The following is a 16,938-nucleotide window of genomic DNA, read 5'->3' on the forward strand; positions in this document are numbered from 1 at the left end:
TCCAAAGTTGGTGTCTAGCTAGAGATCTAAAATGAGAAATTTTGCTTCTAAGTTATCTCGTGACTTGGTATTAAACTATAAGTCTACAATGTTGAACAATGACATGGATATCTCCAGACTTATGGTTTATATACAGTAGGTGTAGGATGAAAAAAAGAAATAGGCAAAGATTGGAGAGAGGCAGAATAAGAATTTTAGGTATTTAGAGCAGGGTGGGGGTTAGCAAAATTGTAGGAAAGACAAAAGACAATTTACTAAGAAGAATAATTAGGGAAGTTCGTATTCGTCTACTAGTGCTCCCTATCCTAAGACTTTGAGCAATGTCATTTTCAAGCTAGCAGTAGTTTTAAGGCACAGGGCACCTAGTCTTAAGCTAGTGGAGATCAGTCAGTCCCACCTTGTCGTCCCTGTCATTTTTATAGGTAGCTTTATCATGATTATTATTAGGAGGGGAGGAATTAGTGTTATAATTGTGCTCAGTTGGGTCACATGCAGTAAGACTATCCTTCAGCTAGGGTTGCCACTAGGCTAATAAATTTATCATTGCCACATCTTTAGCTCCTGTGCCAAAGGGAGCTACTTCTGGTATCGGCATTGGCAGAAATCACTTTTATTCACTTGCTACTTTCCAGGAATCTGAAGCATATCCAGATTTTTTACTAGTATGTTATAGCTCTTTTCTCATAATGTTTATTGTTTACTTGATCCAGGTTCTAACCTTTTTTATGTGACCCCTTATGTGGCTGTGCATTTTTGTTTTGGTCCTAAAAATATTTTTTACCCCCTTTCTGTGTCTACTGTGATAATAATTCTATGTTTATAGAAAAATCTATTGAGGTTGTGTAGGGTCCATCTTTCAAAAGAAAATATTGATGAATCTAATAGAGATAGATATAGTTGATTTCAAAGTTATCTTAGATATGGATTGGCTTCATTCGTGATATACTTCTCTAGATTGTAGGACCCAAAAGGTTGGTTTTCACTTTCCTAATTAGTCAGTATTAAAATGGGTGGGGATTTCCTTAGTACCCAAAGAGAGTTTTATTTCTTATCTAAGAACTTAGAAATTAATTTAGAAAGGGTTTCTGTATCACCTAGTGTGGGTTAGGATGCCGAATCTGAAAGTCCTATTTTGGAATTTGTTCTTGTAGTTAATGAGTTTCTTGAAGTGTTTCTTGATGATCTTTCTGGAATTCCCTCAATAGGGAAATAGATTTTAGGATTAATCTTCAATTGAATACTCATCCTATTTCCATTCCTCCCTAGAGAGTAGATCCAGTTGAATTAAAGAAGCTAAAGGAGCAACAAAAGATCTTCTTGATAAAAGTTTCATTTATTCTAGTATTTCTCCATGGGGTGCTCCTGTGTTTTTTATGTGAAATAAAGATGGGTATCTTCGGATATTTATAGATTATCATCAGATGAATAAGGTTACAGTGAAGAATAAGTATCCTTTTCAAAGGATTAATGATCTTTTTTATTAGCTTCCGGGTGAGGTATTTCTCTAAGATTGATCTCCATTCTGCCTATCCACTGTTGAAAATTTAAGAGGTTGACATTCCGAAGAATACTTTCCAAACTCAATATAGTCACTATGAGTTATTTGTTATGTCATTTGGGTTGACTTATGCTCCGGTTGTGTTTATGGATCTTATGAACCTGGTTTTCATGCAGTTTCTGGATTTATTCAATATAGTTTTCATTGATGACATTTTGGTGTATTCTAAGTATTAGGAGGATAATCCCAATCACTTTTGAATTATGTTGTATACCCTTAATGACCAGAAGTTGTATTCTACATTTTCTACGTGTGAGTTTTGGCTGAATTTTGTAAGTTTTATTAGGCATGTGGTTTATAGTAAAGGGATCAAGATGGATCCATAGAAGGTTAAATCAGTTAATAAATTTCCTAGACGCACGACTCCAACTTATATTAGGAGCTTTTTGGGTTTGGCTGGGCTTTATAGCAGATTTGAGGAGAGTTTCTCATCTATTGCTTCTCCATTGATGAGGTTATCTCAAAAAAGGTGAATTGTTTATGGTCTGATTCTTGTAAGGGTAGTTTTGAGAAGTTGAAAGATAAGTTGACATTTATGCCAGTTTTGACCCTACTTGAGGGTACAAATGGTTTTGTTGTGTTTTATTATACGTCTCGTATGGGACTAGATTTTGTTTTGATGCAACATAGTAGGTTATTGCCTATGCTTCTAGGCATCTTAAGGTTCATAAGACAAATTATCTAACTAATGACTTAGAGTTGGAGACTGTGGTTAGTGCTTTGAAGATTTGACGCCATTATTTGTAAGGAATGCATATGGATATCTATTTGGATCATAAGAGCTTATAGTATATGTTTACTCAGAAGGAGTTGAATCTCGAGCAAATAAGATGGCTTGAATTTCTTATGGACTATGACATGAGTCTTCACTACCATCCAAGTAAAGCTAGTGTTATTGTTGATGCTCTTAGTAGGTTGTCTAGAGGGAGCTTATCCCATGTTGATGAGGATAAAATAGGATTGGTGAAGAATATTCACCGATTGGCTAACTTGGGAGTTTGTATTTTGGACTCTACAGATGAGGGCGTCTTAGTTTAAGAAATGGTTAAATTATCTCTTGTTGTACAGGTAAAGGAGAAGCAGGCTTTGTATCCCATACTTATGCAGATTAAGGATGGTGTGGGTCAGTAAAAGGCTTTTGAGATTAGGGGAGATGGTAATTTGAGGTATATAGATAGGTTGTGTGTTCCTTATGTTGATGTGTTTTGGGAGAGGATTTTGTCTGAGGCTCATGAGTCTAGATATATGGTTCATCCGAGTTCTCTGAATATGTACCATGACTTGATGAAGATCAATTGGTGGAACAATAGAAGTGGGATATAACAAATTTATGGCTAATTGTATGGTTTTTCTGCAAGTTAAGTTTGAGCACTTGAGGCCTGGTGGCATGTCTCAAGAGATAGAATTGCATATGTAGAAGTGGGAGATGATAAATATGGATTTCATTATGGGTCTTCCATGGTCTCAGAATCACTATGATTCAATTTGGGTCATTGTGGATAGGATGACTAAGTCCACTTACTTCTTACCAATAAGGACTATCTAATCTGGTGAGGATTATGCTAAGTTATTCTTTTAGGAGATTATGAAGTTGAATGGTGCACTAGTGTCCATTATTTCATATTGAAGTACGTAGTTTTCATCTCACTTTTGGCATTTAGTTCAGAAAGGTTTGGATACGTAGGCAAATCTTAGCACCTTTCCACTTTCAAATGGATGGGCAATAGGAACATACTATTTAGACTTTGGAGGATATGTTGAGGGCCTGTATAATTGATTTTAAGGGTAGTTGGGTTGATCCTCTACCTCTTATTGAGTTTCTGTACAATAATAGCAATCACTCGAGCTTTCGGATGGCTCCTTTTGAGGCTCTTTATTATAGGAGTTCTAGGTCTCATATTAGATAGTTTGAGGTTGGTGAGACTCATTATATTGACCTAACTTGGCTCACCAAGACTTGGAGAAGGTAAAAGTAATTACAGAAAAAAGTGAGGCAAAGTGAATTAGAGTTGGAAATAAATCATTGGGTATTTTTGAAGGTGTCTCATATGAAAGGAGTCATGAGGTTTTGGAGGAAGGGTAAGCTTAGTCCCTGTTATATTGGGCCATATTAGAATTTAAGGAGAATTGGGAATGTTGATTATGAGTTGGATTTTCTTACAAGTTTGGCTTCTATACATCTCATGTTTCATTTATCCATGGTGAAGAAGTGTATGGGTGATCCTTCATTGATAGTGTCTGTTAAGGATGTTGATGTTATGGATTACTTATCTTATAAGAAAGTCCCGATTAAGATAATAGATACACAAGTACATAGATTGAATACTAAGGATGTAGATTCAGTAAAAGTTCTTTAGAGAAATCAAAAGGTATATAAGGCCACAATGGAAGCTAAGAAAGATATGAAGCTGAAGTAGTGATTCTTATTTTTCAGGTGGGATGAATGTTCTTAAGGTATGAGTTTTGCTTTCCTCTTGTCAATTTCCAAGTATATCCTTTGATTTTATTACATTCTTATTATTATCATGCTAAAAGTATCCTAACTCATCATTTGAGGATGAATGATCCCAAGGGGGGAAATATAAGAACCTTAAAATTTTGATCATTTTATTTTTTACCCTCCCACGTTTGTAATATCAATCTTTGATTTGAATTCATTTTAGGGATGTTAAAAGGGTAATTTGGGAAAGTTTTGAAATTTTCAAAAGGGGTTCATGGTCATTTTGGGACCTCGAGGCAGTGAGGGTCCACGATATCACCATGTCATAGAGGTTACCCTCTGTGATAATCGCCTGGTATGGAGGATAACCTCTACGATAAGGCTGTACCACGCCATGGTGTAAAATTTATCCCGTCTTGTTTTTTCATTTAGGGGTGAGGTGCTTTTCATCTTTTCATATTTCCACGACTTATAAACATAAAAGGGACCCTATTCCTTTAGTTTTCAAAGATCATACTCTACTTAATTCATCTTTAACTCTCCAACAAAGAAAGCTTAAGGGTTTCACAGTGCATTCATGTTCCAAGAAATAAACTTCTACTTGACTTCAAATACTTGTGTGTTTTAGGCACATTTCTCTTCCCTAAACTTTAATTTTAAATTGTTGCATGAATTGAATGGTTATCCATGTTATTTAAATTTTGGGTTTTGAAATTAGGTTCAGGGGTTTTTGTTGTTACTGGTTGAGTTGCTTGTCCCATGTTTTGAATTGACTATTTATGCATTAAATTAATGTTTTTGGGACTGAATTGATAATTATTTAAACGGTTGGAATAGGGGACATGGGCTTCCCCAAATTGAATGAATTTTATCTTGGAATTGCATGAACCTCAATCCACTTTATGAATTTGATTTAAATTATGGAAAATTGCATGGTTTAACTTGTTTTTGAACTTACTGAATTGCATTAGTAGATTATATAAATGGATATGGATGTCCTTAGTGGCTATAGATTAGATTTTAATGGAATTTATGAGTCCAATTTGGTTGTGTGAATTGGTTTGGCATGTTTATAATATCTTGTAAGCATAATGGTATGACGAGACTAAGTGTTAAATGGCTTAATGAATGACTCTCGAGTTAATGGTTGGAATTATGTGTAAATTTTTTAATTTGGGCTTAAACGGGCTGTGTAGCTCACTATTAAGGTGTAAGTCCTAGGGAGACAAACACTAGAAACAACGTTTGCCGGCATTGAGGGTCTATATGACTGTGTGCTTGGCACATACTTGATACATATATTTGGGATGTCTATTGCCTATTGTGGCTTTAGCTTTTCTTCGGATTTTCCTTAATTTGTATGGCTAATATTTACTGGGCATTTTAAGCAGGGGCAAGTGAATCCATATAGCCCATGGGTGCCTTTAGGATGGATCGAGCCACACCGTCGATGTTAATGGTTTTAAACTTCTCACGGTCATGACCCTTACCCTATCCTGGCATCTTACAATTGTATGAATTAGTGCATGTGATTTTGATTTATTTTTTACATGGCATTATATTATCACTTTCCCTGAGTTACATGTCAGTGTTTATCCCATCGATCATCCTAGGACATTACATCATTTTATGATATAGGGTTTGAAAACACTTCTATTGCTCCTATGCAGTGTTAGGTGGAGTTTCACGTTTGTTGAGTTCTTGTGAAGTGGTAAGCCTTCCACTCCATATTTTGGAAGGCTTTGTTATTCATCATTCTCTCTTTAGTTAAATAATAAGTTTAATTATTTAGGTCATAGTTGGGGGCATGTCCCGACTTATTTGGTAATTCTGGTTTTAAAGGTTATTGTGGCTAGATGTAAGTTATTGTCTTGACTCTTAGTTTCATTGAGCCATTTATTCAGCTTCTTATTACTAATAATTGGCTTCCACATTTTTGTTGTTTTTGTTATTGTTGTTGTTGTTGTTGTTGTTGTTGTTCTTATTATTATTATTATTATTATTATTATTATTATTATTATTATTATTATTTTGTGCTCATGAGGTTAGGTGATGCGGGTGGTCTTTGGTCGATGGTGGGCTTGAGATATTTGTCATGGTCAGGCCCTGGTTTGAGTCATGACAACTAAATACCCTATCCATACACTGATGAGACCAATGTAAACCTGGCTCTGATACAAATTTGTCTTGACTCAAAAACCAAGGGTCGTGATGGCCCTTACGGCGACAAGCCTTGACAAGTAAGACTATCATCCAAACTGATATAAAAGGAAAAACAATACTAAAAACACTAGGCAAGGATTTTAGAGAGAAGCCAAACCACATAAACATGGTATTAGCATAAATATAATCAAGCATACTTAATCAAATTCTAAAACCGGTGTCATAGTGTAAGAACTACTAGATACATCTCATATGTCAATGATATAAAATAGTCTAAAAAGGATCAAAATTTATCTCAAAATACTAAATAAGACATAAAATAGACAAAAAGAGATAGTAGACCAACTCTTGAAGCATAGGACATCTGTAACCTCAAATATACTCCAAATGCCACCTGAATTAACTATATGTGCATTGTACTCATAACTAGATATGACATACTCAAAATTTTGAACATTTTATTTCTGGTCCTCCCATATTCAAAATATTGATTTTTGACTTAAATTGTGTTTAGGTATTTTAAAGGCTATCTCGAGAGATTTTCAAAATTTATAGTCAAGGTTCAGGGTGGTTTTGGACCCTGAAGGCAGTGGCTCTCTGTGATATCCCTGTCTCACAGAGGATAGTCTTAGATTTAAGGTCCCTCACATGGATGATAGTCTCTGTGTTAGGCTCTGTGGCATGGAGGCAAGCCTCCGCGATAATGTCCATGCCACAAACCTATGCAAAATTCATGCTATTTGTTTATTTTACTTGGGATGAGGGGTAATGAGGTATGTTTCCTGATGAACGGCCTTTAAACATTATATTAACCTATTTTTATTAATTTTCACAATAACAAGGCTATTATTCCACGTCCAAACTTAAAAACCCAGGAGTTCCAAGAATTTTATCGTACGCTCATCTTTTGGGTTTCAATCTCTACATTACTTTTCAATTCTCGTATGTTTAAGGCATGAAACTCTTTTCCTATACTTGTATTTTATTAATAGTAATGAAAATTAATTTATTATTCATGTGATTTTGGATGTTGGTTTTGTAACAAGGGTTGAGGGTTTTGAATGGTTGATTTTGAATAATGTTTTTCCATGGTTTACATACAATTGTTCAAGTTTTATTTATGGCTTTTGAACTTGTGGTGTGCATGAATATGGTGAATAACATATGGTTTGATGATTATGTTCCCTCGACACCAAATGGTTAAATTGATAATGATATATGGCTTTGTCACATGATTTTACTTGTTCACTTGAACTAATGCGTTGGTATAAAAGGTTAATGAACCATGGTTTGATTTTATTGAACTTGGGGTATGTGGATTCACCATGTGAATGTTAATTGAGCATAAATAGGTTTAAGTCCCAATTTATTTAATGACTTTGAGTCCCAATTGATTAAATAGGTTTGAGTCCCAAATGGTTAAGTAATTCATATTGCTAAATAATGAACATGCAAATAATGTTGGTATAATGATACCTATGGGATGCCTTAATCCATAACTAGTTAAACTAATGGGAATATGTGCTAAATGTTTTTAATTGGGTTTAAAGTAGGGTTGTGTAGTATGGACATGAAAGTGGAGATCCAGAGGGACCAATACTTGAAACCGCAGTTGCCGATGCTGGGGTCTAAATTACCGGGAGGTTTGAGTTCTCTTATATACATATATGATTTTGGAGGTTAGAGTCTCCCATATCAGAAGATATGATACTTAAGTTACCTTGATATATGTTGGGCGGTTTGAGTCCCCCATAAGGCATATGCACATATGATTATCCTTTGGGTTGTGTTGCCACAGGTATTGGGCCCTTCCAGCTAGGGGAGAGCTAGATCTATATAGCTAGTGGGTACCTTTATTGTGACGGTTATGTTATACAACCCAAGCTAAGGTCTTTAAACCTTGATCCCTATCCCGTCATATGATATATATATATATATATGTATATGCATTTGAATTTGTGTACATTAGATTTTGAATGATTTCTAAACTATTGATCATGGTATAATGTTATCCTTTATCCTTGAGTTAAATGCTAGCGTTCTAACCACTAACCCTATCCAGAGGTCATATCCCCATGTGATGCAAAAACTAGCCATACTCCTACTCCTTTAGTATAGTGATTAGGTGATCGTGGTACAACTAGTGATTTAGACTAAAGTGGTGAGTTCCCTACTTTGGAAGGCCTATTTCATGATATGGATTTCCTTATGGTTTGTCGCTTTCTTTTGGACTAGTTTTTGGCTATGGTTAGGGGCATGTCCCAACCAGTCTATCCTTGGTTTTGTTAGAGTCTTTATTGGATAGATGGACATGGGATTTGTTGTTGAACTCAGAGACTTCTTTGAGTCCGAATCATATTCCTCTATCTCATTTTATATTTAGAATTCCATTATTATTTAGTATTATGATCTGGTTGAATAGGCTAAGTAGTGGTCTTGGGTAATCGATGGACTTAAGATGACTATCATAGCCTAGCCCTAGTTCAGGTCATGAACAAGTTGGTATCAGAGCCTAGATCCATGGTTAATGGGGTGTCCATAAAGCCATGTCAACTAGAGTCTTTTTTAAGGGTGTGTAGCGCACCATACTTATAAGGGAGAGGCCATGAGATATTTAGGAATGTTTTCTTTTCTTGTTGTCTTAATTTTGGGCTATAAAGTCTAAGGTCTTGGATCCCTCTAACTTTTGTTATTCGCTTTTCAATTATTCCTCCAAAATAATCTTAAGCTTATGGAAACTCATCTATCCCAACAAAGGATAATGTGGGTAGATTTGTTCCATCTTTTAGGGTACAGACCCGATCAAGGGTCGCTACTTTTGATTACCCCCATGAATTTTTGCCTGGTACTATTGATCCTTCTCCAGCTGGTGGCACATGTACTCAATCACCTTAGGGATAAATTACTAATGTTGTGCTTTTCCAATCAATTCATTTGTTAACCTAGTTGATTACATCTCAGTCACATCAAATGGGTTGTACCGGTAATGCTGGAAGTTTATATGAGGCTACTAGAATTTGCCTATTTAGGAGGTTGAGCTCTTCAACTTTAATAAGCACTAAGGTTGAGGATGATCCTCAAGGTTTTATAGATGAGATGGAAAACATCATTCGCGTTACGCATGCTACTGATAAAGAGTATATGGAATTAACTGCTTATCACTTAAAGGATGTAGCATACCAATGGTATGAAGAGTAGGATTAGTCTAGGGATAATGATGCGGAGGTAGCCATGTTGGCAAATTTTCTAGTGCCTTTCTGGATCGCTTCTTTCCTTAGGAATTTAAAGAGGCAAAAGTTGAGGAGTTTGTGAATCTAAAGCAAGACAGGATAACGGTAAAGGAATATGCTTTGAAATTCCATTAGTTTTTATGATATGCTCTTAATCTAGTGTCTAGGATATAGGACAGAATAAGAAAATTCACTTACGATTTATCTTATGAGTTTATTTTAGAAAGAAAGGATGATTTGTTGAACAAAGATATGGATACCTCTCAACTGGTGATGTATATACAACAGATTGAAGAGAAAAAGTATAAGTAATCAGAGGTGGGGGTAGGCAGAGTAAGATGTTTTGGTATTCGAATCAGGGAGGAGGTCAACAACAGAGTGGTAAAGATAGCGTGACATAGTCTAAAAATAAGTAAGGTAACTTTGGTTTCTATTCAATGGCGAGTGAAGCTTATCCAAAGATGCCTGGAGATCATCATTTTTAGAGTGGTGATGGTTTTATGGTACAGGTTTTCTAATCTTAGGCCAATGGGGCTGGTTAACTCTATCATATCCTTCTTCTAGATTTTATGGTAAGTTGCCCCCTGGTCAGTGGGAGAAGGGAAGGAATAGGTGTTTTAGTTATAGACGGATTGGTCATATGCAATGTGATTGTTCTTCTGGAGTTTCTTTTGAGGCTAATAAGATGCATATAGTTATGTCATTAGATCCTTCTCTAAATGGTGCCACATCTAGTACTGGCACTGGTCAAATTCACCTATACACTCTTACTACCCGTCAAGAGTTTGAGGCATCTCCCTATGTCATCACTGGTATTCTAAAACACTTCTCTCATGATGTGTACTGTTTACTCTATCTGGGCTCTCCATTTCTTATGTGACCCCATTTGTTGTTGTGTATTTTGGTTTTGGTCCTGAGTGTATTTTGGACCACTTTTTTATTTCTACCCTGATGGGTGACTCGGTAGTAGCTAGAATGGTCTATAGGTATTGCGTGGTATCTTTTTATGATAGGCAAACATTGGTGGATTTGATTGAATTAGACATGCTAGATTTTTATGTCATCTTGTGGATGGATTGGTTGGATTCATAATATGCCTATTTAGATTGTCGGACCCATAAGGTCATTTTTAAATTCCCTAATGAGCCAATTATTGAGTGGGTAGGGAGTTCCCTAGTTCCTAGGGGGAGGTTCATATCATATTTTAGAGCTCGAAAGTTGATTTCCAAGGGGTGTCTTTATTAATTGGTCTGAGTTAAAGATTATAACTCAAAAGTTCCTTCTTTGCCAACTGTTCTTGTGGTTAGTAACTTTCCTGAGGTTTTCCCTGATGATCTTCCCGGCATCCCTCCTAATAGGGTGATTGAGTTTGACATTGATCTTCTTTCGGACACTCATCCTATCTCAATCCCTCCTTATAGAATGGCTCCGGCTGAGTTGAAAGAACTTAAGGAATAGTTGAAAGATCTTCTTGACAAGGGTTTTATCCACCCTAGTGTGTCTTTGTGGGGTGCTCCTATCCTTTTTGTGCGTAAAAAGGATGGTTCTCTTCCAATGTGTATTGATTACCACTATTTGAATAAGGTGACGGTAAAGAATAAGTACCCTCTTCCAAGGATGATGATTTTCTTTACAAACTTTAGTTTGCTAAGTATTTCTCTAAGATTGACCTACGGTCGGGTTAATAATAGGTAAAGATTAGGGAGGAGGATATCCCTAAGACTTCCTTTCGTATACGATATAGACATTTTGAGTTCTTGGTCATGTCTTTTGGGTTGATCAATTCCCTGACAGCATATATGGATCTTATGAACCAAGTATTTTGTCAGTTTTTTGGACTTGTTCATGATTGTGTTTATAGATGATATTTTTGTATATTCAAAGAGTAAGGTGGATCATGCCAACCATCTCCTTATTGTGTTGTAAATCCTAAAGGATCATCACTTATATGCTAAGTTATTGAAGTGTGAATTCTAGTTGAATGTTGTTACTTTTTTGGGTCGTGTTGTTTCGACTGAAGGGATCATGGTGGACCCACATAAAGTTGCGGTGGTTAAGAGGTGGCCTATACCCACAACTCCAACTAATATTTAGAGCTTCTTTGGTTTGGTCGGTTATTATAGGAGGCTTATATAGAGTTTCTCATCGATTGCTGCATTTTTTACTAAGTTGACTTAGAAAAAGGTAAAGTTTCTGTGGTCCAATTCTTGTGATGGGAGTTTTGAGAAGCTGAAGGATAAATTAACTTTTGCTCTGATTTTGACACTTCCTAGGGTACTGATGGCTTCATGGTTTATTGTGATGCATCCTTTGTAGGACTTGGTTGGGTATTAATGCAGCCTGGATGGGTGGTAGCATATGCTTCTAGGCAATTGAAAGTTCATGAGAGAAATTATTTGGCTCATGATTTGGAATTGTTGTTGTGGTGTTTGCATTGAAGATTTGATGAAAATATATTTATAGATTCCACGTTGATAATTATTTAGATCACAAAAGCCTAAAATATGTATTCACCCATAAGGATTTGAACCTCATAGAAAGGAAATTGCTTAAGTTGCTCAGTGACAACGACATGAGTCTCTACTATCACCCAAGTAAAGCTAACATGGTGGCGATGCTCTTAGCAGGTTATGTATGGGGAGCTTGTCTCATGTGGATGAAGATAAGTGTGACTTGGTGAAGGATATTTAGTGATTGGCTAATCTTGGAGTTCGCCTCTTAGATTTTGAGAATGGTGGTGTGTTTATGCAAGAAGTGGTGAGGCCATCTTTTGATGCTGAAGTAAAGAAGAACCAGGTGTTCGATCCTATCTTGAAGCAAATCAAGGCTATTTTGGCCGAAGATTATGAGACACTTTATTCAATTTTTCCTAGTTCAACAAAGATGTATCATGACCTTAAGGAGATTTATTTGTGGATTAAGCTGAAGAGAGATGTGGCTTAATTTTGACTAAGCTGATGGTGTGTCAACAATTGAAGGTGTAGTACTTGACGCCCGGTGGATTTTCTCAAGAAATTGAGTTGCTTGTGTGGAAATGGGATGTGATTAATATGGATTTTTTTTACCGGCCTTCTACGATCTCGAAAATGGTTTGACTCTATTTGGGTTATCATGGATAGGATGACTAAGTCTGCTCACTTTTTGATGGTAAGGACTAACTATTCTGTTGAGGACCCTGTAAGGTTGTTTATTCAGGAGATTGTGAAGGCGTATGGTGCTCTAATTTCCACTATTTAAAATTATGGTACTCAATTCTCATCTTAATTTTAGTAGTTATTATAGCAAGGTTGTGGACTAAGGTTAACCTTACCACCACTTTCCACCCACAAACGGATGGAGAGGAGGAAAGGACTATTCAAACATTTGAAGACATGCTTCGATCTTGTGTAATTGACTTTTGTGGTAGTTGGGTTGACCATTTGCCTCTTATAGAATTTGTGTATAATAATAGCTATGACTCTAGCATCTGTATGGCTCTATTTGAGGCATTTTATGGTAAGAGGTGCAGATCTCCTATTGGGTAGTTTAAAGTTAGTGAGGCTAGGTTGTTTGTTCTATCCTTATTTAGTTCATCAAGCTATGGAGGAGTTGAAGGTTATTCTGAATAGGCTTAAGAGAGCCCAAAGTCATAAAAAGCCATGGACGTGAGGCAAAGGGAGCTGAATTTCGATGTGGGTGATAAGGTATTCTTGAAGGTTTCTCCCATGAAGGGATGATACGATTTGGGAAAAAGGAAAAGCTCAGTCCCCGTTACGTTTGCCCCTATTTGATTTTGAAGAGAATGATGAATGTGGCCTATGATCTAGAATTGCCTGCAAGTTTGGGTTTTATTAACCCTGTGTTCTATGTGTCTATGTTGAAGAGGTGTGTGGGAGATCCTTACTTGGTGGTGCCTATTGAGAGTGTTTGTATTTTGGATTTCCTATCTTACGAGGAGGTCCCGATGAAGATCTTTGATAGACCAGTCGCAAGTTCAAGACTAAAGATGTAGCTTCAATAAAGGTCGTTTGGAGGAACCATAACGTAGAAGAAGCCACTTAGGAAACAGAGGAAGATATGAAGGCTAAGTACCCATCATATTAATTTTGAGACTGAGGAATAACGATAATGAAGTCTATATTGATCACTTCCCATTTCCATTCTGGTAAATCTATTTCTTGATATAACCTTCCGAGCCACATATGCCTAAACTTAACCTGTTGACATGCCATGCACTTCGCCACAAAATCAGCCATATCCTTCTTCATGCCATTCCACTAATAGATCTCCTTGAGATCATGATACATCTTAGTCGAGCCAAGATGAACAACATTACGCGACTCATGAACCTCAGCCAAAATCCTTTGTTGCAAACTGTCGACATCAGGAACACACAACCTTTCTTGGTATCGTAAAGTACCGCCACCACTGATCTCAAACACTATTACCTTTTGCCTACCAACGTCACTCTTGATTTTCATCAAGATACGATCTAACACTTACTTCTTCTTAATCTCCACTCCAAGAGATAATCAAACCACTTCTTGCACCATCACACCACCATCCTTGGAATCTAAGAAACGAACTCCAAGATTAGCCAAGCGAAGAATATCCTTCACCAATTCCCGCTTTCCTTCCTCCACATGAGCTAAACTCCTAATGAATAACCTGCTAAGAGCATTAGCAACCATGTTATCCTTACCTGGGTAGGATAAACCCTTTTATGCACTTTTAACTACCTGGAAGCATAGGCAATCACTTTCTCATGTTGTATCAAAACACAACCAAGCCCTACCCAAGATGCATCACAATAAACCAAAAACCCATCATTGCCTTCTAGAAAAGTCATAACTAGAGCCAAAGTTAACTTAACCTTTAATTTCTCGAAACTCCCTTCATAATCATCCAACCAAGAAAACTTTACCTTCTTCTAAGTCAACATAGTCAATGGAGCAGCTAACGATGAAAAGCTTTCCAAAAACCACTTATAATACCTGGTTAAACTCAAGAATCTCTGAATGTTGGATAGGTTCGTGGGTCTAGGCCACCTCTTCACCACAATAACCTTTTGTAGATCCACCATGATTGCCTCACTAGAAATAATATGAACCAAGAAAGTTATAGCGTTCAACCAAAACTCATTCTTGGAGAACTTGGCACACAACTATTATTCTATTGAGGTCTGCAAAACCACATATAGGTGATTGGCATGATCACCTCACTCTTCGAATAAACCAGAATGTCATAAAAAACACAATAAGGAAGAGATCCAAATACTAATGAAAAACCTTATTCATTAGATCCATAAGTGTCGTCGGGGCATTTGTCAATCCAAATTACATTACCAATAACTCAAAGTGCCCATACCGAGTACAAAAATCCATCTTAGGGATATCCACCTCCTTAATCTTTAGCTGATGGTACCCAGACCAAAGATCTATCTTAGAAAAGAACTTGGCACCTTGTAACTGATCAAACAGATCATCTATCCTTGTACGAGTATACTTGTTCTTGATTGTCACCTTGTTGAATTGCCTGTAGTAAATGCATATTCAAAGGGAATCATCCACTTTGCGCACAAACAACACTGGTGCACACCTCACTGATACACTTAGACTAATAAACCCCTTATCTTTAAGATCCTTAAGTTACTCCTTGAGTTTCCTCAACTCAGTTGAAGGCATTCTATACAGAGGAATAGAAATTAGACGAGTATCCATATATAAGTCAATACCAAACTCTATTTCCCTATCCGGAGGAACACCTGGAAGATCATCCATAAAGACCTCTTGAAACTCATTAGCCACTAGAATTGACTAGAAAAAAGGACCTTCTGAGTTAGAATCTTTAACCCGAACAATGTGATAAAGACAACCTTTAGAGATTAACCTCTGAGCTCTAAGATAAGGAATAAATCTCCCCCTAGGAGCTAAAGAACCACCCTCTCATTCAATAACTAGTTCACCAAGGAACCTAAATATAACCCTACGGGTTCGACTATCCAAGGACGCATAACAAGAGTGCAACCAATCCATACCCAGAATGACATCGAAATCCACCATACCCAACTTAAACAGATCCGCCAAGGTCTTCTTACCACCAACAGATACCACACAGGACTTATACACTCTCTTATCAATAACTTAGTCACCTACTGGATAGAAATAGAAAAAGGATTTAAAATAAATTTTGTATCAAAACCAAAAGATACAGCCATATAAGAGAGAGTGGATCCTGGATCAACAAATAATATATGTCACGAGAGAATAGCTGTAATGTACCAGTAATGACATTAGGTAATACCTCAGATTCATATCGGGATGACAAAGGATAAAACCTATTTCGACCAATACTAGAACCAGGAGCAGTAACAGAAGTAGATGCAACAACACTAGGTGTAGGAGAAGAATGTGATGCCACAGGAATATTATTTTCCCCCATAGCAATCTTATTAAGCAAAAAATCCCTAAGCCGATGGCCTTCCTGGTTAAACTTAAAGAATTTATCCCTTTCTTAATCGTAATAACCCCGATGAGGATGACCAGATAACCGACAAGGAGAGCATGAAAAACTGACTAACCTTCGCTTGCCTAAGATTAGGCATCCTATGCCAGAAAATTGTTACCACCTTGGTGATGCCTGTCACCCACCTAGTAAGGAGAACTAGTAGAAGAATACGAACAAAAAATCCCCCATTTATTTTTCTTCCATTTGCCACCATCCCGACCACCCTTAGAGTGAGAACCTCCCTAGTTAAAAAATTAATTTCTCTTACCCTGTCTATCTCGAACTCCACCAATTTTCTCTTTTCATTCTCCACTTATTGCATATGAAAAAACAACCTAGAGATGTCCATATCTTTAATAAGCAAGGAAATCTGGCTCTTTAAAATCAAATCCTAATTTAACCCAGAAATGAACTTCCTTATTCTTGCGCACATATCAGCTACTAAATCATCCCCTGCTTGAGGTTCACAAAATCCTCCATATTTTCTTCCCTCAACTCTTAGGGAAGGAACCAATCCAAGAAGGTCTTCGAAAAAGTATCCCACAAGACTGATTCTTCCACATCACCCCTTTCCCTATCCCATTCTTTATACCACTGATATGCAACATCTTTGAGCTGATAAGCTGTAAGGTTTACCTCTTTATATTTTTAGCCTATATCACTCGAAATGTATTTTCTATTTAATCCAAGAAGCCTTGTGGATCCTCCTCCACCTTCACTCTAGAAAAAGTAGAAGGTCCCATCTTCATAAATTGGACAACCCTTGTAGCCTCAGTAGACAAAGAACCAGTCGTACCCCGCTCAGCCTGAATAGCAATCGAGCGATAACATGAATAGAATAATAGAATTTTGCATTATTTACCTTGCCTCAAGGAGGACTAGTAGAAACTAGTGGAAATCAAGAACTATCAGGGATAGGATCGCAAAATCGGAGATGAACCTAAAAAGTAGGTTGCACTAATTCAGCATTACCCTAGATGGGATAGAAGAATTTTCTTGTGTTTTAGATCTATGAGGCATGATCTGAAAGATGAACTAACAAGGATTAGAGAAGATTCCAG

Source organism: Capsicum annuum, chromosome 6 (genome assembly GCF_002878395.1).
Source record: "Capsicum annuum cultivar UCD-10X-F1 chromosome 6, UCD10Xv1.1, whole genome shotgun sequence".
Taxonomy (NCBI): Eukaryota; Viridiplantae; Streptophyta; class Magnoliopsida; order Solanales; family Solanaceae; genus Capsicum; species Capsicum annuum.